We start from the raw sequence: 27,920 nt of genomic DNA, 5'->3' as shown, positions 1-27,920 counted from the left end.
AGTGCACACATTTTAACGTACAGTTCCTTCTCGGCAGCGCTGGGAAGTTCATTTATTTTATCTTAACTCCGATTATCACGGTCGTTGGTGCGATATACAACACCGCAAGGGTTGATCATCTTCGCCGGTGTCAAAGTACAGGTTAAATGGTTTACCTGTTGCCATTATTGGTTTCGATAGCTGGTAATGGTAGATGGAGAACGGAAGGAATTTATGTTATTTCTACTGTTTTCTTTTCATTGATTAGTTTTTGGGATAAGTTTGCAAACATTTCCTAGGTGAATTGTGCCATTGTTTTGTGTTTTTGTGTGTCATCAATTCATAATTTTTTAACAGCTCGTTTGTCGTGTGAGGAAACTGTAGGTATTTTTTGGGTCAAGTTTACTCACATTTGATTTCAGAAGGAATTCATTTCCAATGCTTCCTCAGAACGATCGACTAAACAAACCGAACCTGCTAAAGCTCGTAGAGGGACCATCGTTTCGCATATCAACACATGCACTTGCTAGGTGCAGCTAGCTGGTGTGTAATCAAAAGGGGGCTATAAGCAAACGACTGTATGAATGCAATGGCCTATTAGGTCTTTCTATTAGTTGTGAAGAATGAATGCACTTACTGACTGTTTGTACTGGAACGGTCCAGGAGAGTCAAAGCCTATTAATGAAGCTTTTAACATTTACATATTTATAAAAGTCGTATTAGTAGAGTGCATATAATAACCTAAATATCCAGTTAAAAATAGGAAAATTATAATAGATATGAATATACAACCACTTAAATCGAAAAAACGCAAAAAACTCAATGATTTACTATTAAACAGCCAACAAACCTTCGTTCGCTGATTGAACATGTTTCAATTAGAATCATCAATTAGAACATTGGCATTGAATTGTTAATGCTCTTGTTTTAAGGTACTTTACATATACATCTTGCTTATCGCAAATCCCAATAATGCCAAATTTGGATTGCTGCTTTTTAATTATTCAACCTAGTTTCGGAATTACACCGCTCTGGGTTACGTTCTTCGTTTTGGCAAGCAAGTAAGGATCTCCACGCCCGATCAAAATTTCCCATGCATATAAAAGTAAAAGCAATCACGACAAACCGTCGCTTCTCTACCACAGTATGATAAATGTTCAATATTCATGATAAAAATCGCTGAACAATACGAACCTTTACGCTCGGCTTCTGCGATAAAAAAACAACAACAACATTAGTTAGTAGGGATAGAGCAGTTTCCAGCCAGAAATAGCATCTAATGCAGCACTCGGAACGAAACGACTTTGTGGTCTCTTGCTCTAGCGCCAGTAGCTCTTTCTTTTTCTCTCTTCAAGAAGCCAGCAGATCTTACTACGTGGTTTACATTTTATTATTATTTATATTGTTATTATTTTTATGAATGCAAGATGGATCATAAATGGTTCCAGTGGGCTTCCTGAACCTCAGACTGTGACATGGCGGTCGATGCCGCGACTTGCAGGTCGCTACCTGGGAGATCACACATAACGTGACACGATATTTCGTCTCGACGGCGGTAGCTTTTCCCGTACATTTAGCAGCTGGCAGCATTAAAAATTCTTGGAATGAGGTTCACTTTCAGGCTAGAGTTTTACTTTCCTCTTTCCTTTGTGGAATTGCTTCGAAGAATAGTAAAGTCACGTTATCAATATATTGAAAACGAATTTTCCAAACCAGTTCCAATGCTGGTGGCTGAAAGAAAAAGTTGGATCGCGCAACGAAATGCTGGCTTAGAAGTCCTAGATCGGTTTCTCGTATCGTGGGCTTTTGCTCTTGCTGACCTCAATGATCATGTCACACAAATCATTTGCGCCGCCGAGCGTTTTGACATTTGACTGACACGGCACAGTGACGCACATGTCATACGTGCAGTCCTGGAAAACGGTCTCTTAATGGGCCGTTTTGCTATGATTTATGTCGCCGGTTTCCTCCAACGGATTTTACCCAGTAGCCGCAGCATATGGAACCGTGACACTCATTCATCAATAGTATAAGCAGTGCCTTCCTCGTTGAAAGTTTTATTTATGACTTGTAGAAGAAAGTCGCCTATGCTAATCGACTCAGCTCCGAAAACTGGACGAATAACTATCCTCAAGTAATATTCTCAGCACTGGTTGGACCGATCTGGGAGCTCGGTTTCATTTGACCGATGTAATAGCGCTGTAGATCTCTGATTTACTAAAAAGTTATGTACAAAATTATATTCGAAAGTCAGCAATCTATCTAATATTAGTAACTCACATCATGGTTTTGCGGACGATTATCCGCTGAACTGAGCTGAGTATTCGATCTTGCTGGGGATTTAAAATTATTCTGAATTTATGTAATGAATGATGGTGACAGAGTCGAGAATAAATGACGGATGTCATTTGAAATCTTCAAAATGATAAGCCGGATTGCAACAAGATTATGTATGATATTAATTTTGTCAACTTGGCTATTGTAAATATGATTTATTTTTTGATAACCGATCATCATTTGTTTGAATTTCGACTGGGAGAGATTGTTAGAGTGAATAGAATCGTAGCACTAGCGCTGCAGTTATGGTGTATACAAAAAGTTGGCCGCAAAGTATGTCAAACGATCTATTCAGATAATCAAATTCCTGAAACCCTGAATTGTAGTGCCTTATATTTGCTTTGCTTGCATTGTTTGTATAGGGTAATTTGCCAATTATTACTTACTTCGTAGTTTTTGTACCTTTTTCAGTGGTTTTTATGCTAAATGTAATTTTACATCAATACTTACTTTACTTTACTTTAGTGGCAACGGCCCGTTACCGATCATGCGCTGAACGAATTATGGTGCTCCAGTACCGACGGTCCTGGGCTGCCGTTCTCCAATCCCCACGTACACCAGCTGAACGTGCATCGTCTTCGACAGCACACACCCACCGGTTGCGGGGTCTGCCTCGGAGTCTACGGCCTCTTCCTGGTTTTCTGCTGAAAATAGTTTTGGCTACTCTTTCATCGGGCATTCTGACCACGTGTCCAGCCCACCGCAGCCTGCCACATTGCACTACCTTCACTGTATCAGCATATTTGTATACTTGGAACAGCTCATTCATGCGTCTGCGCTACACTCCATTTTCCATTTTGCCACCAAGTATAGATCGCAGAATTTTACGCTCAAAAATCCTAAGCATTCGCCGATCAGCTTCCTTTAGCGTCCATGATTCGTGTCCGTAAAGGGCCACCGGGAGGATTAGTGTTCTGTAGAGCGCCAGTTTTGTGTGAATTTGCAAACTACGGGACTTCAGCTGGCTACGTAATCCGTAGAAAGCCTGATTCGCGGCTGCAACTCGTCGTTTCACTTCGCGGCTAACATCGTTGTCACATGTCACGAGTGTACCAAGGTATATAAATTCCTCCACCACTTCACATCGTTCCCCATCTAACTCCACCTCGGCACCAACACCACTTGGGCTCCCACATTCCCTATCAGCAACCATGTATTTCGTTTTGGCGGTATTAATGGTAAGTCCCAATCTCGCCGCTCCCCTCTTAAAGGACCTCAAGGCCTCTTCCACTGGTCTACAGTTGATTCCGATGATATCGACGTCATCCGCAAAACCAATTCGTGATGATAGTTCCATTCCTTTCCACGTTTGCTCTTCGTAATGCACCTTCCAAGGCAATGTTGAATAGCAGGTTAGAGATTGCATCCCCTTGCTTCAGTCCATCCACGTCCGTCCACGTCATGAAAGCAGCTAAGATCTCACCCGCTATTCTAACGCATGATTTGGATCCGTCCAGCGTTGCAACTATCAGCGTAACTAGTTTCGTCGGAAAACCATGTTCTAGCATTCTCTGCCACAGCTCATTTCATTTAACTGAATCGTACGCCGCTTTAAAGTGCACAAACAGATGGTGTGTCTGCAAGTTGTATTCCCGTAACTTGTCTAGCAACTGACGCAGGGTAAAAATCTGATCCATCGTGGAGCGACCCTCACGAAAACCTTGGTACTCGCCGATGAAGGACTCCGCTAACGGTTTCAGTCTGCAGAACAGGATACGGGAAAGCAACTTGTAGGCAGAATTGAGCAATGTAATTCCTCGATAGTTTTTACACTCCAGTCGATGTCCTTATTTGAAAATTGGGCAAATGAGGCCATCCAACCACTCCTCCGGCATTTGTTCTTCCTCCCAGATCCTGACAATGATCCGGTGGATTGCTTCTTACAGCCGCTCGCTCCCCGCTTTTAGAAGTTCACCCGGGATACCGTCCTTCCCAGCATCCTTACCGGTTTTCAGCTCACTGATTGTCTTTTTAACCTCCTCTTGTGTTGGTGGCTTACAATTCCTATCCTTTCCCTGCTGATCTCCGCATTTACCTCTCCATTCAACAGTGTCTGAAAGTGCTCCTTCCACCTGGCTGCTACCGCCGTTTTGTCGGTAAGCAGGTTGCCAGCACTATCATTGCACATCACAGGCATGGCAAAATTCCTGCATCTCACCATTTTATAGAAACTCCGTGTGTCGTTGCTGGCGTATCGCTCCTCTGCGCCGGCGAGCACGTGCTCCTCGTACTCGCGTTTCTTTAGACGATGGATTCTTTTTTCCGCAGCTCTAGTCTCTCTGTACCTCTCTCTGTTTTGACGCGTTGCCGCAGTGAGCATGCGACTCCTGGCCTGGTTCTGTTCATCTGTCACTCTCTGGCATTCGGCATCAAACCAGCTGTTACGCTGTCTTGCACGCGTCGTGCCTACCACCTCTCTCGCAGCTGTTTCGATGGCACCATGGATGTTCCTCCACAGCCCATTTATATCTCCTCCTTCTACCTGCTGTTCTGCGATTCGTTGGTCAAGCTTCCTGGCGTACTCCACTGCTACGCCGTCTACCGTTAACCGCTGGCTGGATGTTGAAACGCAACGTCCTCTCAGTGCGAGCTTTCGCCGTGTTCGATAGCCTTGCGCGAATCTTACTCAGTACGAGATAGTGGTCAGAGTCGATATTTGGGCCCCCGAAAAGACCGTACATCGATAACATCCGAAAAGTGTCGACCGTCAATTAAGACATGATCGATCTGAGAGCTAGAGTCTCCATTTGGATGCCTCCAGGTGTGTATCATCACGAATTAGTTTTGCGGCGGACGTTGATATCATCGGAATCAACCGTAGAGCAGTGGAAGAGGCCTTAAGGTCCTTTAAAAGGGAAGCGGCGAGATTGGGACTTACCATTAATACCGCCAAAACGAAGTACATGGTTGCTGATAGGGAATGTGGGAGCCCAAGTGGTGTTGGTGCCGAGGTGGAGTTAGATGGGGAACGATGTGAAGTAGTGGAGGAATTTATATACCTTGGTACACTCGTGACATGTGACAACGATGTTAGCCGCGAAGTGAAACGACGAGTTGCAGCCGCGAATCAGGCTTTCTACGGATTACGTAGCCAGCTGAAGTCCCGTAGTTTGCAAATTCGCACAAAACTGGCGCTCTACAGAACACTAATCCTCCCGGTGGCCCTTTACGGACACGAATCATGGACGCTAAAGGAAGCTGATCGGCGAATGCTTGGGATTTTTAGCGTAAAATTCTGCGATCCATACTTGGTGGCAAAATGGAACACGTGGACACGTGGCCAGAATGCCCAATGAAAGAGTAGCCAAAACTATTTTCAGCAGAGAACCAGGAAGAGGCCGTAGACTCCGAGGCAGACCCCGCACCCGGTGGGTGTGTGCTGTCGAAGACGATGCACGTTCAGCTGGTGTACGTGCGGATTGGAGAACGGCAGGCCAGGACCGTCGGTACTGGAGGACCATAATTCGTTCGGCGCAGGATCGGTAACGGACCGTTGCCACTAAAGTAAAGTAAAGTAAGTATTGATGTAAAATTACATTTTACATAAAAACCACTGAAGAAGGTACAAAAACTACGAAGTGTGCAATAATTGGCAAAATTCCCCTAAACAAACAATGCAAGCAAAGCAAATCCAAGACACTACAATTCAGGGCTTTAGGAATTGGACTATCTGATTAGATTGTTCGACATACTTTGCGGCCAACTTTTAGTGTAGTAGTAGTAGTAGTAGTAGTAGGGGAAAGCCACCATCATTTCAAGGACTTGCCAATGTATGTGGGTAGAATTACAGTAGATCCAAATTTGATTATCAAATGAATTTCACACTAATGCTGTTACAGAAGGGCCAAAAGGGATTGGGCGGACCCACAAGCAGAGGCACTTGTGCGCATTCCGGGGTTATAAGAGTCGCCTTCCAGCATTAGGATCCTTCCATGTAATAATCAATTTCGCTATACCAACTTTAACCCACGTGATGATTTGTTTGTTTTGAATTGAGAAGTGCCATATTTGCTTCAGACCTTAAGGATTCAGGTTGGCAATCCACTCCGTCATCCAGCCTTCCACATTTATGATATCAATAATAATACTGTTAATATATGATATGATATTAAGATGAAATGTGGTATAAATGATAAAAATAGAACAATCTCACCAGCAGTCCTTCGTATGGAATAGAGTAGCGTCCTTTGGGTTCCATAAATGCTTCTTATTTAATTTTAATTTTTAAAAGTTAATTTAATTTTTCATTCTGGTATCCATGTGCAGTATTAAAACTCGTTTTGGCCAGTTTTTACTATATAGCAGGAGATGCTTCATAAGCTAAAACGAAAAAAATAATTAAAATAACTTATTAGGCTTACCTATTAGCTAGGCCGTGTGGCTCCGCCGTCTGCCCAAAACCGCGGTTTTGAGACCAGGCAGCCGGGAACCACCCAGCAACGCACCTCCTAGCTTGGCTACTCAATAGAGCATTACCAGATATGGCCACGTGGAGGCGCTAGGTAGGGGCTTGGGATGGCTAGAGCTATATTGGACGCTCATTTGCCTTCCCCATTTCATACCCACTTTGCGGCCAACTTTTAGTGTACACCATAACTGCAGCGCTAGTGCTACGATTCTATTCACTCTAAAAATCTCCCCCAGTCGAAATTCAAACAAATGATGACCGAATATCAAAAAATATACAATCATATTTACAATGACCTAGATGACGAAATTAGTCATTCAATGACATAATCTTGTTGCAATCCGGCTTATCATTTTGAAGATTTCAAATGACATCTGTCATTTATTTTCGGCTCTGTCACCATCATTCATTAAATAAATTCAGAATAATTTTAAATCCCCAGCAAGATCGGATACTCAGCTCAGCTCAGCGGATAATCATCCGCAAAACCATGAGGTGAGTTACTAATATTAGTGTTACGACATAGCATATATAGCAACACTGCCAACATAGCGGTTGACGTTTATGTTTGGCAGAATAGAAAAAGAGTTGCAGGTAAATAAATAGAAAAAAAATCACCATTGTACAAAGTGCTCCATATTGTAGTTCAACAGCTTAATCCCAATTAATCTAAGAAAAATTCTCTGTAAAGTGCAAAATATTAGCAGGATTGCGAAATAGCTTCTGCCAAGTGCTAGAGAAATTAGAAAAAAGTGCTTAGAGTGGTAAGAAATGAGATAGTGAATGAGTGTAAACCTAAGGATGTAAACAATATATATTTAACTTACCTGCAGATACAGCGATCACTGAAATTTACCTGAAATACTTACCTGTTAAAACAATACTAACCGTAGTTCCCAAAAATCCTGTAAGTAACCTGAAACAAAACGAAAATTTATACTTACCAGATTAAATTTCCTAATAGCATTTGCAACCGCAGAAGTCAGAAGTAGGGTAGCTCACCCCAAGTTGTCCCTAGTCAGAAATAAATTGCCGAACCGTAAGTTGAAATAAATATTTAAGTGAAGGGAAATAAACAAACTGATGTGCATTGATAGGTAAACTGAGATCAGCGTAGGATAGGGAGAAGGTCTAAACGGTTATCAGTGAAACCACTTCTTGTAAGTAATCAGTAATTATTCTCTAAATTTATTCTAACGAAAATATATATTATTTAGTTTGAGCCTTACCGAAAACTAATCGGTTGCTACAAAAAACTGGTTCATATCCGAACAAGAGCTCGCCAGTGCTTGACGATGAGGGCGTGCTGCGAATGGAAGGAAGACTAGCAGAAGCAGTTCCGGAATCCTTTGACAGGAAATATCCCATTATTCTGTCACGTACACACGGGATTACGAAGAAGCTCATTCAGCATTACCACGAAGAATTCGGGCACGGAAATTCAGAGACCGTGTTTAATGAAATGCGACAGCGGTTCCATATTCCGAAACTACGTTCAGCAGTACAACAAGTGGAACGAAATTGCGTTTGGTGTAAGGTGAATAAGTGTTCTCCAAGTTTCCCTAGAATGGCTCCGTTGCCAGTTGAACGTGTAACCGCTTATAAAAGGCCCTTTGATTCTGTGGGTATTGACTATCTTGGTCCACTAGAGATAACGATTGGTCGGCGAAGAGAGAAACGTTGGGTGGCGGTATTTACTTGCCTGCCAATTCGGGCGGTGCACCTGGAGGTTGTGCATAGCCTCAGCACTGTATCGTGTCGGATGGCAATTAGTCGTTTCCAGAGCAAATTTGGCAAGCCAACGCACATTTTCTCGGACAACGCTACGTGCTTTAGGGGAGCAAATAACGAAATAGTGAAGATGAAGAGGATCAATCAAGAGTGCGCAGAAGAACTCACCAGTCCTGTTACCGCCTGGCACTTCAATCCTCCCGGTACGCCGCACATGGGCGGGATCTGGGAAAGGATGGTGCGTTCTGTGAAGGAAGCAATGCGTGCGTTGATGGATGGTCGGAAATTGACGGAGGAGGTACTAGTAACAGTACTAGCAAAAGCAGCGGATATGATCAACAGACGTCCGTTGACATACTTACCGCAAACTGCAGAGGAAACAGCGACACTGACACCGAACCATTCCTTACGGGGGACGGTGACCAGCGCTGACGTCGAAGAGGATAGCCAAGTTACGAGCTCAGGAGATGTACTCCGGAACGGGTACCAGCGCTCGCAGTATCTCGCCGACAAGATGTGGGAGAGATGGAGCAGGGAATACCTACCTACGATCAACCAGCGTACGAAGTGGTTCGACGAGCAAAAACCGCTAGAGAAGGGCGATTTGGTGTTTGTTATCGACGGTAAGAACCGGAAGTGTTGGAAAAGGGGTATCATCGAAGCAACAGTAAAAGGTGCCGATGGACGTGTTAGACAGGCGGACGTGAGGACCTCTGATGGCAGCGTACAGAGACGTGACGTATTAGAGATTTAGTAAATCCGGAAGTGCCGGATGTTACGGGCGGGGATGTTACGACATAGCATATATAGCAACACTGCCAACATAGCGGTTGACGTTTATGTTTGGCAGAATAGAAAAAGAGTTGCAGGTAAATAAATAGAAAAAAATCACCATTGTACAAAGTGCTCCATATTGTAGTTCAACAGCTTAATCCCAATTAATCTAAGAAAAATTCTCTGTAAAGTGCAAAATATTAGCAGGATTGCGAAATAGCTTCTGCCAAGTGCTAGAGAAATTAGAAAAAAGTGCTTAGAGTGGTAAGAAATGAGATAGTGAATGAGTGTAAACCTAAGGATGTAAACAATATATATTTAACTTACCTGCAGATACAGCGATCACTGAAATTTACCTGGAATACTTACCTGTTAAAACAATACTAACCGTAGTTCCCAAAAAATCCTGTAAGTAAGTAAGAAGTAGGGTAGCTCACCCCAAGTTGTCCCTAGTCAGAAATAAATTGCCGAACCGTAAGTTGAAATAGGCTACAGTAAGCTTCAGTAAGTACATGAAACATTTCCGGGTAAGGCCATCGACCGTCATCATTTGACTTAGATTTGCGTGGAGACGCCAGGTGGGAGCTTGAGAGAGCCAAAACTATGTTCGACGTTCCTTCCAGGTAACTCTCTCCATTTCACACCCAATTTTACATCAATATCGGCTATTTAATTTCATTATCCATTGAATGTTACGATTTTTCCAGTAAGTTCCAGTAGTTTCTGAAGCGTGATGTAATTTAACTTTTCAGAGACTGTCTATAGGTATACAATAAGCATTGCAAACCTTTTTTCTCTCTAACTTGTCCACGTGATATATAGATAACCCATTAGGAGCCATTCATATTCCATGTGGACAGCAGGGACCGGCATCGTCGAAACAAATAAATGCAACTGACTTTCTCTTACCTTCGCTTCATACATGAATTGGATTGGATTTGGATTGGATTTGGATTGGATTGGATTTGGATTGGATTTGGATTGGATTTGGATTGGATTTGGATTGGATTTGGATTGGATTTGGTTTGAATTTGGATTGGATTTGGATTAAAACGTGTAGGGCGCTATATCTCTGCATATTAGTGTTGGTAAGAGGAGATGCTTATCAACTTAGGGACTATATTGGCTCGTTTTATTGTGCCTGGTTTTTAATTTTCAGCTGGATTTCAAGCCACCGTGAATCTTGCATGTGCATTGTATTTTTCGATATAAATTAACAAATCACGGTTGTTTATGATAGTACCATTACATTATATTATATTTATTAATTTGATTGAATTTACAAAAAAAGGTGTATTTGTGATCTTATTTTTCGTAATTACTGACTAAAAGAAAATTTTCGAATATCCAGATTAGTTTCAAATAAACGATGTTTACATAACGAGCAGTGTTTCGTATGGCAATTTGGCGTCGTTTATTTTTGTGCCTCGTTTGTAGCATGATTCCCCACCGATACCGCGCGTAGTTTTTGACAAATTACATTTCAATTAAATTGGATCTTTATCTAGCTCCCCCTTCTACTAACAACAGTTCCTTTCCCGTAATGCTTGTGAAGATGCAGAGGATTCCCTGGTCTTTAGTAGCAACAAGTATTGGACTAACATTCCTTCCCATCCCACCAGGACCCGCATTCGGACGTGGCCGGCGTAGGTATTGATCAGCATGCAGGGACCTGATAAGGTTGCACAATGAGGAACGGTGTGCTGTCCCAAGCATGCTTTTCCCATCCATCATTTTGCAATTTTCATCGGTCTTGGTCAATAGTGGAGTAGCAGCACACGGGCGGTATCCTATGCTTATGCTTATGCTTAATTTGGATTGGATTGGATAAAGATTGGATTGGATTTGGACTGGATTTGGATTGGATTTGGATTGGATTTGGATTGGATTTGGATTGGATTTGGATTGGATTTGAATTGGATTGGGATTTGGGTGGGATTTCCAAATTCTTGTTAAAATTCTTGTTATAACATTCATGATAAAATTTCGTTAAAGTTTAGTTATTCAGTAACTGTGTAGCTAAGACTGCAAAATTTCGCATCGCCATACTTTGTATTATAGGACTTATAGGGCTTGGGGGGCCCTGTAGCTACAAGGTAGCCAAGTGCTTTGACAAGTGAGTGGACGTGGGTTTAAATCTTAGTAGAACTCGATGTTAAGTGACTTGAGCGTGGGTTTATTCTCAGGTCTTTCCAAGTTCTCTTCCTTCCTGAATTTACCTTCCTGCATAAAACCTTTTACCAGGGCAAGTTATAAGAATGGTACTCGCTCGAGGTGAAGCCTCTTGTCCAAGGCAAATTAGAGCTAGTCTCCGCACTTCCTGGCTAGTGAGCATCGATTGGTTGAAAAGCAAAGTAAAAAGGAAAAAAAATCCTTCTGTTTTTGCATTTGAAAAGCTGCCGCTTCCACCGACATCACCTTGATGTTCTTCAACCTAGTGAATGTCACGAAGATCGGTATTGACTGGTATCGGACCAATAACCTGGATATCAACACGAACAATGACGGCTAGCGATGCATCAACTTCCCGAGGCCTGGCAATCAGTAGCTCTTTCTTTCCCCGTAAAGATATCCACAAAGTCACGTAGTGATCACTACGAACACTGAATCAAATCGACCATATTCTCATCGATGATCAGTTTCTTTTAACATCATCGAACAACATGAGGCTTTCCCTTTGGAGCGCGGCATTATGGAAGGCAAGGTGCTCTCTCAGAACTTGTTACGTCGTCTATCTCGATGGCAAGATATTTCGTATGGCAGTACCATGTGGTTTTTATGGGGGCTAGTCATCTGATCGCCAACGAGAATCGGACATCCTTCGTCATCAAGCGACTCCAGGCTAGGAACAAACACGTTGCTTAGCGACATCTGCGATGCTTTTCCGTCTCCTTGGCAACATGGAATTTTTTTAGTGCCAGCACCTTCCATCTTCGAGATTCTTTTGTCGGCCAAAGTGACGGTTTTCATAGGGTTTTTCTGGACTTTCTCTAGAACTCATGATCACAGCACATGCGGACAGATGCGTCCGAATCCACCATCCATTCAGCATGGCTCGAATGTCCAGGCTTCTTCCAGAAATAGCACGTTATTCTCGTTATTCGTTCTTCTTCGTCTTCGGGAATGCTGCTTTCATCGCCGCTCTTGAGAATCCTGGATTTCGTCTCTTTGCCACTTCAGCTAACAGCTGACTCTTCGCCCCATCTAACGCCGTGCGTGGTCAACGTATCGAATAATTGGGCAGGCACCTAAGAACGAGGTTGTTCCTTTTTGAAAGGGCTTAGTATTATTTTATTTTTCTTCATAACACACTCGTCCGAGACTCTTTTCGAAAATGTATTTCGAGATTTACTTGTCATGAGGCTTATTCAGCTAGCTTAACAACCCAATTGTAAATTTTTTTGCTGAGCTCTTTCACAACTGCGGTGTTGCCTATACTCATAAACAGTGCTACCCTCTCCGAGTATCAGCAAATTTAGCAATCTGTAAATGTTATCCTAGCCACCAAAACATCTGCAGAGCTTTTCGGTCAAAGCTCAAAATCACTTTTGCCAAACGATCGCACTGACGACATCTTTGATCCCGTAATTGCCCATCTATATTGAGCGGAAGTGGTTTTCCTTTCTACCTCCCATCAGTCGACACGGTACAGCCACGGCGGACACAGCAGCGGGATTCTCCACAAGACTAATTCACTTACCTGATCAGGTATGCAGGTATAATGGGAATAACCCGTTTGACCCCTTGTAGGCTACCCTGCCGCATCGTGCCATATATCTGCCTGTTGGCTGGAAGACATACATTGCATGCATAGTTCTGTCTAAATGCGGCAATCATAAAATATGTGCGCTCACTTTTGCCGAATATAGCGTGCGGTCTGTGTGCAAATTTATAGGAAGACGAACGCCGCCACACCGCCCGGGCGCCCCAACTACCGCCAGCTCGTGAAATGAAGAGCTGCCATTGAAAGACCCCATAATGACTTCCAACTGCGGGGAAATCGATTGATCGATCATTGATCTACCGCGGCGTTCGGCAGCGGCGTGCGCTCTTTGCTGCAGCAGTGTTGATGACTGCGGCGATAAAATCCGGTAAATATGGGATACACTTTGTTGTTGACGGATCCGATCAGCGCGCTATTACGCGACTCTGATTGCGCGCGGTAGGTGCAGAGTTGGTGAACTTTGCTGGCTGCTGCGTCTGCCAGCCTGCCAGTCTGCCAGTCTCCGTGCCTTATTGAGTAATCGCTCTATTACAAACTATTACAAGCTATTATGATGTTTCTGGGATAACAAAGTGCTGAGCTGCTTGATATGAACCACGTTTTGACGCTTTGTCTCGAAACGATTGACTAGCGTCGAAGCTGGCAGGTTGCCGGCCCAGTCAGAGGATAAATTGCAGTGGGATAAATTGGGTGCAGTGGGAATTGAATGAAGTTTTGAATATACTTATGTAGGTAGTAGCAATCGTTCTCAATGACTATTTATGCAGTTGATAGATACAAAAAGTAATCGTAAAAATACTCAGGATGTATGTCACGTTGTAAAACTTCCAATAATGTTCATGCCTGGTATTGAAACATTGTTGCGTTACACTGAAAAATATATGTGAGCAAATGCCTTACAAAGTTGTCATTTCACTTTAATTTGTTTCTTTTTTCCATCGAATGAAAAAATAGAACTGAAATAGAAAGTAACTCTCATGAAGTTGGCGTGGCAAAACTATGAAACACGAATAATAATTTGCACTAAACACGCGATGAGTGAGAAATATGTTTTATCGGGCATGCTGATATTAAATGTATCATTGCTATTCGTCTTGGTGTGTGCGAAGCTCCCTCCTTTACGCAAGACCTCATGCCACGTGGTGACAAGTGGAAATTCGAGAGAATCAATAAGAATGCTATAAACATCGAGCGATCGAGGCGCAGGCGCTTTCCTTCTGTTTCTTGTCGGGGAGAACTTTCTTTACTACGCAGAGCTTTCTACCGGGCGCGAAACATTGGAACTCGTACGATATGACGTTTTATGAGCGAATCGTAGACACTGCTTGGAAATATTGCGTTCCGTAAGATAACGGAACTGTTTCTGTAATTTTTTCAACAATACAAATTGGTACAAGTACTTATTTACAAGCTTTATTTAATGATTTATTTATATTTATTTATCTTGTTTTCCCTATTTTCTCTTTTCTTCTTTTCCACTTATTTTTCATGTTCCATTCATTCGCGTCACGTTTTTCTTTTCCATGCCAGTTTTTTATTCTTTTTCTCTCTCGCATTTTTCCATTTTTTCTTCTCACGTTCTCACGTCACGTTATTCTTCTCTCTCCGTTTCCTTTTTCAAAAATAACATAAGGAAAAACAGGACTAAACATAACAAAAATTGTGACAGGATACGAAGAAACACGAAACAGTGAAACAGGAAACATGGGTCAGAAAAAAGGAAACGAGAGAAAAACAAGAATAATGGAAAGAAAGTGAGAGCTAAACCAAGAAAACGACACAGACAATGAAAATATTACGTTACAAAAATGGAAAAGTAAGACAAAAAATGTAAATTCCAATTTCAACTGAAACTTTTTGCCTAATTTCGTGTCCATGTCAGATTTGAAGAAGAAATTAAAGTTCAAATTAGTCCAAATTCAAGTGTAATTTAATTTCTAATGTCAAGTTCTATTGCATGTTCGATTTTAAGCCCAATTTCAAGTCTAATTTAATGCCAATTTTAAGTTCAATAAGGTCATTGCAAATTATTTTTAAAGTTTTTGTCACCTTTTTCCTTCTTCTGTTTTATATATTTTTTGCTTTTATTCTGGAAACTAGTAGGAAAAACGGTCTACCTCTAGATCCATTGGTAATCCATCTGTAAATATGCTAAGAAAATTTAATAATATTTTCATAATGTTTTCTCTACGCGTTTGATTGATGAGATATGAAATCCTGAATCAGGAAATATTCAGCAAAACCGAATTTTACTGTCATAACTCAAAAACAACAAAAAAGGTCGAAAATTTCATCATTAATGCTCAACTAGAGATTGAGAGCTGTGAGTTCGATTCTCACCTTCGCTTAGTCGATATTTTTAGTTGAAGATCAAGATATTCAGTTCTTATTTTTGATTTGTCACATTAAACTTTTACTCTTCCTAAAAAATATAGTTTCAAAATCCCGATTTTTCTTTGGAGTTCCATAGAAAAAATCACTTAAAATTGGACTTAAAAATGGAAATGAATTGGTTTTAAATTAGATTTATAAGATAGACTTGAAGTTGGATTTGAAATCGAACTTGTTGAAGTTTGACTTAAAATCAAAGTTGAAATTAGGCGTGGCAATAGACATGAATTTGAAATTGGATATAAATTGTATTTAAAAATTAACGTATTTGAAATTGGATTTGAAGCTAGTCTTAATATTTGATTTGAAATCGGTATTATAATTGGGCGTGATATTATAATTCAATTCGAACTTTAAATTGCGCATTAATTAGGCAAGAAACTCAACTTGAAATTTAATTTATAACCGAACTCGAAATTTGACTTGAAACTGGAACTATTTTTACGCAATTGGTTTATTTATCGCAAAAATGGCTGGTAAAATTAACAACTGCGGACTTGTGGGTTACCGAAATCATTTTGTTTTAAATTAAATTTTACAGAGAGTTTGGGGCACGTGTCCCCAGCCTGGGCACGCTAGTGAGGATTATAGCAAGCGTCGTAGTGGAACGAAGGATTGGAAGCCGCATTTGACAACGATTGGAACTAACTCATGGCTATCGCATTATGATATCGCCAAGAAATGCTATTCAAAGCACTGCAGGAAGAATTCGTCTGCGAGAAGGATTTCGATCTTTTCAGGCCATTAAGCAACCAAGCAATACATTGAGGCAAAATTTAGTGGCCAAAAGACGTACCCGGAAGCAATACAATGAGGTTCTTACGAAGTACGAAGGATTCATTCTCATGGACAATGAAACATACAGGATGGATTTCACCGAAAAGGGCAATTGTTGAAGATGAGTGGAAAGAGGTGACTCGGGCTGCGACAGAGATGAAGTTGATACTGGAACAAAATGGCCGTTCAAGTTAGCCAACAGAGTGTCCTACATATGATGAGTGGAATTCGAAAAGAAGTTCAAAATTTCATCAAATCCAATTCGAAATTATTTTTCGCTATTTTTTTAAAGTGCAATAAATGATCTTGGTTTTGAGTATTCAACAGTTTTACTTCATTAACATGACTCCAAAAAAGATCCGTTTTTTGCGTTCAGATATTGGGATCCCTTAGTTAGTCTAAAATTATACAGAAAGGGATTAATTTCTATTGAAACACTCGTTTTGTATTGAATTTTATTACTGATACAGATGGAGATTCCTCTTCGCTCAACAACAGATTTGAATAAATTTGACCTAAAACGAAGAATTTGCATTTGCTGTGCATTCTGATCAGCCGTGATTAAAATTCTAACTGGTAAATGAAAAGCACCGAACAGCTCAAGAAAGCTCAACTCCGTTACCTTATTTGTGCGTTTTTCCCTTCCTTCAGAAATTCTCACCCAGTGCAAAGCAGCGGATGAGAGCTTTCGTACCGAATTCGAGCAACAACCATCTACTTAGAGGATTTCCCACCCACCGCCCACTGCCTTGGGTCGTCTCGCCTACTAGCCGTCACCTGTCAGTTTACGGTTTCCTTCTTCGGCAGTCGGTGAATGGACGAGTTTGCTCGGCAGTCCTGTGTGCGCGGTGTTTTCTCCTGTACGGAATTGTTGTGCTGTTGCTGTTGTTGTTGTTCTTTTTCTCCCGGAACGACCTCTAAAGATCACTTTGTGCAATTCATTGATGGTACCACACATATTAACTTTCACACCACCCACTTCCCGTTTAAAACAGGGTGTGTAGGGTGTGCGTGGGTCATTTGTTTTTAGCATCGGCGGATAGTGTGAAACTTGTTCGGGTGTGTTCTATACAAGGATGGTTTGGTGGAAAATCTATTGACATCGATTTCTGGTTGAATGTGCTCGCAAAGCTGACAAGGGAAGTGGAAGCGGGAGTTGTTTTGACGGTTCTTTAAAGAGTAGTGTGAAATTGGTACCTATTCTTTGTACTCTACAAAAATTGAAATGATCTTGCTTGGATAATCTGAATTCAACACGTATTATCCCAAAGCTAAAGCAAGAGTGTAATACGAAGGTGTGTTCTTAAGGCGAGAATGGATATAAATGAAGCATCCATTTCAATAGAATGCTGAAAAAAGGAACTGGTGAATTAAATTAAAGACACCAGCTTGAAAAGTGTGTCAATTGTTAATTATTGTTACTTTTCACGAGACAATTGCTGATCAATATCAATATGTGACAGTTTTGATTGTGATTTGTGCTTAAATTAATATATACATAATACTATTTAGATAAAATTAATGGTAAACAATACCAACAACTAGCTTTCATGGAGTTTCTAAGAGATATATGTTGTATTCCGATAGAGTCGTTTCCTTTTGATCATTAAGGATAACCTAATCTCTTAAAGAAAATATGAAAGAAGACACACCTGGAAGTGAAACAGAAAATAGATCCTTCGAAGTTGTGTGAGCTATTTGAAAACTAAATTCGTTGCTATGTTATAGTTGGTTGAAGTGTACCTATGCGTGTTTTATTTTTTCGATGTCGTACGAACGATGTGAGTGTCACTGAAGAGTCACAGTTGAACTGAGATTGAGATTTTTTCACTCTCAAGCTAGCCAAGGATGAGCGAAGAATAAGAAAGAGGTAATTTTCATTTACAAACGATTTTATAGTTATTGACGTTTGTCATTGGCAATTTTTATTTTGTAATATGAATTTATTACCAAGAAAATATAGTGTGTAACAAGATAATAACAATATGAGTGCTCGATGCTAAAGCATTTTTTGCGCTCAATGCGATGTGCGTTCAAGTAAGCTAAACAAGTAGAATTATATATTGAGATTAGCGATAATATTAGCCCTAAGGTGAGGTGAGTTTTAGGCAAGTAAAAAAAGCGGAGAAATCGTTTTTTCTCCAAATGTGTGCGAATGCCACAAGATGTCCAGCTTTTTACGAGCCATAATGGCGGGCGGCAATATTCGTGTTCGTGATTTTTGAACAGCATTTTTGATCCTGTTTACGTTTAATCTCTGTTTACGTTAATCATTTTCTTCCTGTATATTCTCATGGTGAAATTAATGGAATTATTTCCTTGTATTAGAATGTGTTTCGAATTTTTCTTGAAGCCGTGCAAAATTTCTTATTCTATTTTTCATGAATTCCTGTATCAACAGCGTTGTTCATGATCGTATCATCTTTTACACAAATTGTATACTTTATATATTCATGCGTCCCAATTAACGGGTGACAACTAAAATTTTGGAATTTTTTTGAGGACGCAGAAGGACATCGTTCTCTATCTCGTTTCTTCAACAACAAGCCAACAAGTCTGGTTTGGCTATCAATTAAGATGCACCAGACGAATGATTGAAACAAATTTTGATCCCGTTTCTATAAAAACATCATGCAGATGGACAATACGTGTTTTGGCTGGATAGAGCATCATCGGATTACTGTCTCAGTGCGCCCAATCGAAGATTTCTTCGGGCTTTTGAGTTCCTTGGTGTACAAAAATGACTGGAGAGCCACGAATTGCAAATAGTTGATTGGTAGAATCAAGAGATGCATTCGCAAAGTTGACATGACGGCCGTACAAAGCTCGTGTTCGGACATCAAACGGAAGCTTCGTCGAACCGTTTTCAAATGTACATGATTTTTTTTTTTCGACAATGGACAATGTATCTTTAATTTCGGTAAATCAGAACTTCTTCATGTATCTTTGTCTTTTTTTGACAGCTTGAGAAGAAAATTCCAAAATTTTAGTTGTCACCCGTTACTATCCATCGTAGATTGAATCAGTTTGATGAATTTCCGGTAGAAGCCGATCTTGCTCATGATCTTCCATGCCTCTTTTCCGACGATAGTATCATATGCAGCTTCAATGGCTTGACAAACAAATGGTGCGTGGGAGTTTGTATGTACGGCCTTCTTGAAGGATCTGTCGGTATATTTGATTCATTTTTGACCGTCCTTCAACGAAGTCGGCTTGATAAATTTCTCCAAATCTGTTCGCAGTTGGTGATAGTCGGCGGAAAATAATTTGTGGCAGCACTCCATAGGAGGCATTGAGAACGGTGATCGCTCGATAGTTCTCACAGTCCAACTTGTCGCTCTTCTATTCTGTGTCCCTTATTCTAACAATTAGCTGGTGACCAACTTTTCTGGTACGATTTTATTAAGCTCCGCTCCGATGCCAGCTTTTCCAGACGATCCTTAACTTCATCTATCGTTGAGGCTGGCACCTTTCCCTCGCAATAGCACCATCGAAGTTGTTTTCCCTGTCACCATGGTTTTTTGCCTAGGCGTCATTCAGGTATTCATCGAAGTGGTGCTTCCACCTTTCGGCCACAGACACGATCGTCCGTCAAAATACTGCCATTCTTATCCCAACACAACCCTGTATCAGGGTTGCCACATGCACAGATTATTCCGTGTTTAACAGATATTTGAAAGAAATCGCCTGTACAGAATTTGTATGCACAGAATACAGATTTTCGCCAATTACACAGATTAAACAGAATAAAAACTCAATTATAATGAGAGTGAAAGAGACGGAAATAGTCCGCAAAATGACTCTCCGTCTCTTTCGCTCTGATTGTTTTGCATTGGGAAGATGTTTGCACAGATATTTTTCCTCGCTGTATAGATAGCCAGATTTTCCCAACAAAAAACACAGAATTTGGGTACGGGAGGGTATTTTCAGCCCATTAAGCGGTAGCCTAAATAAATTACGGAATTACGTTGAAACTATATTCATTTGAGACAAGATTTTTATACCAGTTGATAGAATAATATTTACTGAATATCGGCGTGTATTTTGGTCTTAATGAAACGCTACTGAATTTGAGTTATAGTCGCGCGAAATGATAAAGTCGCTGCGGCTATATTGGGCCCATTTTCTACAGTTGTGTCTGTGTTTTTTAAATTCGGCCGGACGAAATAGCCTGCACAGGGATTAGATGCTTTTCAAAAACAGATCAAAAGAGAGATCGATGGATAACGTGTCGGTATTGCCTAGATACCGGCTCATTGAAGAAAGCTAATTTTGCAGTGACAACAGCTTGCTGCTGGCGCTAGTGTATCATTGATTACATATACATATACATTAGCACCAGAAGCAAATGGTTGTCACTCAAATACTAGCTATGTCAATACGATAGAACAGTTTCAGGCGCAACTGCATGACATCTTGGTAGTAATGTAAATTAAGCACCATATGCTGAAATTAAAAGTAAAATGCTGCAGATTGCTAGTGAATGAAAATTGATTTAATTTTCATATCAGAGGGGAATTTTTGTGTTCTTCCGTGATGAAAAGAAGTAGAATTGTTCTGTGACATCATATTCACAGCTGTTTAGTTGCTAGAATAAGTAAAGGTGATCATAATTGTGTGTTTTCCACACCATCATCAAGAGCGGATACGCGTAAGCGATTGCTGCCGGTTTTTTCAGCCTGATTACATGCCAGTGGAAAATCAGTGGTTTTGATGTTTATTGAATAAAATTTAGCAAATATTTACATTTTTATGAAAATAGTTATAACACATTAAAGTTTAAGAGTGCTAGATTCGTTTGAGTATTGTTAAATACCGGCAAAGTTTTTATTTGGGGGAGCGCGGCAAAAAAAGGTAATGTATGCCGAATTTAGTAGCGTGCTGAAAAAACCCTCCCGTACCCTACATCTGACATCCCTCTGCATACTCTTGTGCTTCCAAGCAGTGCTTTCTCTCCCGAAAGATTTGGAAGCGCGGGATTTTCTTCTGTTTGTGTCTTTTCACGTTCTGACGTGTGGCATTGCGTCAACGTTAGCGCTTCGATAAGCAATGATGTCAAAGAAGTACCGATAGCCGAGCTGAGTAATTCTCGCTGAAACGGAGCCATTACTGACACGAGGTCTTCAAATATTGGAACTTTTGGGCTTAATCGGTTGAAAATGGTTAAAAAATAAGAATTGCACTTTTGATACCTCGAAATAGTGGACCCTTCATTCGCGAAGGGGCCTAACAGGTTCAAAAAAAGTTGAATTTTGAGCAAACCTTGAGATCTATATCATGTGATATTTCATAGATTTGCCATGAAACAACTAACAAATAGCCCAGCTATGTAAAGAAGTAGAACAGGGCTTTCAAATGGAGTAAAAAACTTTTTGGCGGCCATCTTGGATTTGGTCGCCATATTGGATTTTATCAAAAAATCGCCGTTTTCACCATGAGCCCCCCAACCGATTTTCATTTGAGACCACCATTGGAAAGTTGAGAAAAAATTCTATAAGGAACATCCATCAAATTACATGTGTAGTGGCGTTAAATAAATGAAACAATTTATTATCAGTATCAAGGTTTACAACTCTCATATAATGGAATATCTTGCTACAGAAAATTGATTATTTTGTTTAGTTATTGCCATTGCAAACCTAACTTGATGAATGTTCCTTATAGCATTTTCTCAGCTTTCCGCTGGTGGTCTTGAAATTAAAATCGGTTGGGGGGATCGTGGCGAAAACGGCGTTTTTTTAAATCCAACATGGCGGCCAAATCCAAGATTTTCACTTCGTTTATAACCCCTATCTTGCCTCTTTACAAAACCGTGTCGTTTGTAGTTTGTTTCATAGCAAATTTTGGAAATATCACAATAATTATAGGTATAAAAATTGTGAACCTTGCTACAAATAACTGGTTGTTTTATTCAGTTGATGCCATTATACACCTAATTTTATGAATGTTTCTAGAAGCATTTTTTCTCAGCTTCTTAATAGTGGTCTTAAAATGAAAGTCGGTTGGGGGCTCATGGTGAAAACGGCGCTTTTTTGATAAAATCCAATATGGCGACCAAATCCAAGATGGCCGCCAAAATTTTTTTTACTCCATTTGAAAGCCCTGTTCTTCTTTTTTTACAGAGCTGGGCTATTTGTTAGTTGTTTCATGGCAATTTTATGAAATATCACATGATATAGATCTCAAGGTTTGCTCAAAATTCAAATTTTTTGAATCTGTTAGGCCCCTGGTGCACGAGGGGTCCACTATTTCGAGGTATCAAAAGTGCAATTCTTATTTTTTAACCATTTTCTACCAATTAAGCGCTAAAGTTCCAATATTTGTAGACCTCGTGTCAGTAGTTGCCCCTTTTCAGCGAGAATTACTCAGTTGCGATTTTTCTGATTTGGCAATCTTCAGGTGTCCTTATGTAGGAGTCTGGTATGCTGGAAGAAGGTGCTACGTTCGACCATGTTGTTGGAGGCGACTCATTCGATAAGTCTTAGGCCCATTTCGTTAGTCAGAGGATGTGCGCTAGACCTTCCAATATTTCGTGTGGGTCTATTTCGATTGCTTAAGTCCGAGTTAGAGCCGTATAATCCACAAACCTACAATGACATTTAGTTACGATTCCGAACTTGTTAAGAGATATTTACGATAATTTTCGTACGTTGATGTGCGATTTGGAACTAGCAGGGTACACTCTTACTTGATTTCGAGGTACAATACTGGCCTAATAAGCCAATCATCTTATGTTCGAATCTCGGCTAGATGGTCAGCACCATAGCACTTAGATAGAGTCGGTAGGATTGTTGTAACTGTCCGTAATTGTCCTCTACTCTAATAGCTGGCAGTGAAGTCTGTCGATAAAGAAGGGTCAAGTCTTAGAAAGACCAACGGTATGGCAAGGTTGTCATCTCCCATATATTTGGTGCGTAACCGACATCACTGGCACTGGCACCCGAAAAATAGCCTGCTCACCCTAAAGCTATGTTACTTCGGGTAACAAAACTTGATGTGAGCTGTACCAAACGATAGCAGTTTGAGATTATTTCAGCAGTTTAATGCAATTTGTTCAATATTCATACGGTTTTGTAATATATTTTTCATTCCTCATATGATATTTTTTTTTGTAGAATCAATGAGAATGTTACCTCAGTTTACGCAGGTTTAGTGAAAGCGGAATGAGAATAGATGGTCGTAACGCTGAAATTCTAGCGTGCCACCCCGTTGAGAAAGACGTTTAAGCACAAGGCTTTGCTTTGCTGGGTACACCCTTGGCTAGTTTCAGTCAAAATTTCATCAATTTATAGCCATAGCTTAAAAGTTACAAAAGTACAAACACAGACAAACAGACGAAACCCTCGCGTTAATTCCATCGTCCATTCAAAAACCACTTATTTTTCAAAAAAGCATGTTTCGCAACATTGCCACACCGCGTCGCTCGAGTGTTGCTTCGAATTTCCAGTATAAAACCATACAAATGTACAAAACCTACAATATAAAACCCTGAAAATGTAAAAAACCTACAGTATAAAACCCGGCAAATGCAAGCTGCTCCGCAACATGCATAACAGAGGGCACTAGTGTGCAAGCAAAATGTGTAGGGCGATGGTTTTTGAAGAATTTTCTTCTGTGTGTCATGTCAGTTCGTCAGTGGTACAAATGTTAGGTACATTAATGTGTCTTACCTTTTTCGAGTCCAGTCTTTATTATACACACAGATCAATCGAAAAGCTTATTTGTATATGACAACATGTGTTGTGGTATATATCAAATTACTTAGTGTCTTCACCAATAAATTCCAGCTGTGAACAAATGAAAAGATGACACCTATCATAGCTTAATAATTTTTCCATAAAGTTCAATGGATTGCATCATTCTGTTGAAATATTGCAGAGGAAAAATAAATGGAACACCGCTTCGCAGCAATTTAACTTCAAGGGCATTTGGTAGCGAAGCTAAAATCAACTGCCCCACAACACAACTGAGCGTTTTGTTTTCTCAGGAACTCATTTGACACAGTGCGGCACAAAGCGAAGGTATGGCGAATAGTAGTGCGAGCTTTTTTACTGTCAGCTGACCGGAATGATATCGTGAGCAGTCGGACGGTCATGGAAGTGCTAGGTATGCACGAATCAACAAAGTCAATTAAAAGGATTCGGTTTTACCGGAACGCGATATTGAGCGAAATAACTTTTGCATTCTATTGTGTATTGTATCACTCTTTATATTTCGCGTGACGTAAATTGCATGTGTATTAACTGCCATCAACGCTGGTTAATAATTGAAAAAAGTCGTAATGTATAATATGTATTGTGGAAAAAAGTATTAAGTTGTGGAAGATTTTGATGAATAAATTTACTTCAATAAGTTGTCTAGTCCTTCCTTTTTGTGGTGAAATTAACATTGTCGTTTTTCTTTTTTTCAGGTAAGTTACATATACACTGTCAAGATGATCCAGGATGGTAACTAATATGATTACTAAATTAAAAAGAATATCGTTTTATGTTGTATGACATTGGTTTATCTTTTTTTAGCACATCTGAAATATCCATTATACTCTTTGGTCTCGTTGACTTCGATTACTAACACAAATTACAAGTGATAGTATTCGAAATACACGTAGGTATCTGAAAATGGGTTGTAATCTGCGTGGTAATAGGATTAAATGGAACATTTTGCTCATTTGCTTGTTATGGTGTGTCATAAATAGGAGCAAAAAATTAATTATTTTTGGTCCATCTGTAAGTAAGGAAATTTCTTGTTATATTAACACTGTTATTTGTACTAATCCCAAAGCAAACCACAAACCGACAACCATCGGTATCGTTCGCTGGGGCCGGGAATAGTAGCTAGGTTCACGATTCACGTTGAGCTTTGGCGCGCATATTTGCTAATATCTTCACATGGTTCGCTTGCATTTATGCAACTGTGGCAAAAGTAAAATTTATTTGCCTGTCTGGTGCGGATCGTCCTATGCATATACTCACTCGCTCCGTACGATATTATTGCTTTTGTTCCCGTCAAACCCAGGCTTAGCGTCCCGAGCGAGCGGTTGCCGACGTCTATCGCACGGGGTGGTTAATATATGCAAAACAGGCAGTCTCCTATCTGTTGGTGGCCACCCCTAAAATGTGACCGTATAGCACCAGAGCACACTAATAGCTTTTTCGAAATAGAAACATGACTAAAACTGAAAGGTGAAAACTACTACCATCGCTTTGTTATATGGAGATGTGTGTACACTTGATCGGTACGATTTTCCGTGTGAAGTTATAGGAGACTGAATGTCTGCGCCATTCCATAGTTCCAAAACTGAAGTTTTACAGTGTAACATTTTAATTTAGCTGCATCCCCTGCCCTGGCCAAGAGAGGAGGGGGGGAGGGGTCTGTTAGTCGATTGGCGTATTCCCTTGCGTCACAGTAAGTGGTATACCGAGGGTGGTCGATTGTTGCCGTTCGAACCGTAGCATGGAAATCCTGGCTTCCTTTTTCCCGGTATTACCTACGATGCAATGCAGCAGCGCAGCCTTGCAAATTTACATACTATCCTATCGTCGGTGTCCCGGGGTCTGTAGGTCAGCTAGCACTTTTCGGGTCCGGTGAACCACGACCTGCCTTTTTGCCTTTCTCACAAAGCAGCAACGTTTTCGTGTGGTATTAAAAGATTTGGCCTGTGCATATATTTGTTGAACGGAGAGTACGATGAACTTTGTTAGGTTGATACTTTGCATGGAAGCTGCACTTCAATGACGCGTTTTAAAGGACTGTACAGAGCCTGTCCTGGAATTCGTCTCTGACGATATCATTGGAATTATCGTTTATTGGTGTGTATCCGTTCTGTTAACGCTATTGTTGAAGAATTAGCCCCAAATCCTCAATACATGTTCGCCTTCATCAGATGACAACCCGCCGCTACTCACTATTAACTTCGTTTCGAAGGTTTTCCCGATTGAATTGAATAAGAGCTGAAGGACTCTTCATTTTATAAAGTGGACAGTGGAAGTGTAAACTGTATATTTTCGAACAGAGTCATAAGTTTGTGTTGTATATATGAACATAAAAATACGTAATGATAGAATCAAGTAAAATCAAGACTTACTGCTTATCTCTGAAGAATGCTTCAACTTTTCATGAGATTCTGCACAATGTTCACTGAAACTTATCGCTCTACTGCAGATAAAATTTTCCTAAAAATTTCAACGGAGTTAACTTCCTTACCATTCTTTTTGATGTGTCTTTTGATTATTGCCCAGTATCCGTGGGAATTTGGTGGGCTTTGACACTTTTGAATTAAATCAACTTTTTTCAGTTCTTAGCAGTGACAATGGAGCAGTGTCTACATAGACCAGTGGTGCCCAGCCATCGGTATGGTGCGGGCCAAATCGGATTGCCCATGAGTGCTGCGGGCCGCAATAATCTCTAGCCATTCCTGTGTGCTGTATATAACAAAATGTAAAATTATGCGTCAACAAAAATAATTTTATAGGAATCACCACAAGATTTAAGCCGGAAAGCATACAGATTCACAACATGCACGAGGTATTACGCCTAAACTGAGGGACTTCCATATCATCAAAAAAAATTCTCATAAGTTCATCATCTTTCAAATCAGTCCGCGGGCCGCACGAATCATCCCGAAGGGCCACATGCGGCCCGTGGGCCGCAGTTTGGCCATCACTGACATAGACATATGGCGAAGTTGTGTGCTTTCAGTAGTTATAGTGATTGATCGCGCCCGTTGTGGAATACTAAGAACTTAGAACCAACCTCGTGTTTTGCCTTGACTTTTAATGGTGTCAGACATGTTATTAATAATTTATAACGGTAGTTTTTACAAACGACATAGGGGACGGTAGGAGAAAGTAATGAAACAATGGTGTTTATACTACCTCATGGGAGGCAAGACGTGATGGGGAAAGAGCTGGAAATTAGATAAGGAAGAGTTATTAAAACAACACATAGGAACTTGTGTATCTCTTTACCCAAGCTCAATCTTGGCGTCGCTAAAGCATTCATACCTCTTATGACGAGAACTCCGGTTCAAATCCCAACCCGACGAATTGGAGAGTTGTAAACCACAACCGAGTTAACTGCAGAAATTTTGTTCACCAGGCTTTGTATTACGATGGCAAGCCACTAAAGTAAGTAAGTAAATACAAGAGGCCGAACTTCTATTAAATTTTGACTGAACCTCTATTTATGTGCATGCGTTTTTCTCAGTTTACTTATTATTTTAATTTTTTTTATTTCTCCAACTTCAACTGACACGTTCATATTGAAGTACACTCAAAATATTCTGCACATAACTAATGGTAAATTTCCATATGAAATTCCAGATGATTATCATGTGCCATATAAACACAATCCGCCCAGAAATACACATAAAAATTATACGCATATGAATAGTACGTGCAACTACAGTCAACCAGAAAAGTATTCGGACAGCAGCGCATAAAATTTTCTTTTAGTAATTTTGCACAGTATTTTTGCAAAGAATGGTAATACATATTTTTTAAAACAATGTTTAATTAAAGCATATTTAGACGCACAACAAAAATTCGGGGAAAAGCTTTCCGTTTTGAAGATAGGGTACATATAGTTTGAATTGCTCAAAAATGCAGCCAAAAAAGTATTCGGACAGTTAACTATTAGTTGAAACAAATGTCCTTTCTCGCTCAACTACTACCTTGTAGGACCATTCTTGATGACCTGTTTTAATCTGTTTGGGATAAAATTAACAATTTTTCGAATATCCCTCTGTGAATTGCTGACCATTTTTTTACAAGAGCTCGGTTTAAGTCATTGTGATAAGAA

This window comes from Sabethes cyaneus, chromosome 2, assembly GCF_943734655.1.
Source record: "Sabethes cyaneus chromosome 2, idSabCyanKW18_F2, whole genome shotgun sequence".
Taxonomy (NCBI): domain Eukaryota; kingdom Metazoa; phylum Arthropoda; class Insecta; order Diptera; family Culicidae; genus Sabethes; species Sabethes cyaneus.
The sequence above is the reverse complement of the archived record's forward strand: the minus strand, read 5'-3'. Positions refer to the sequence as shown.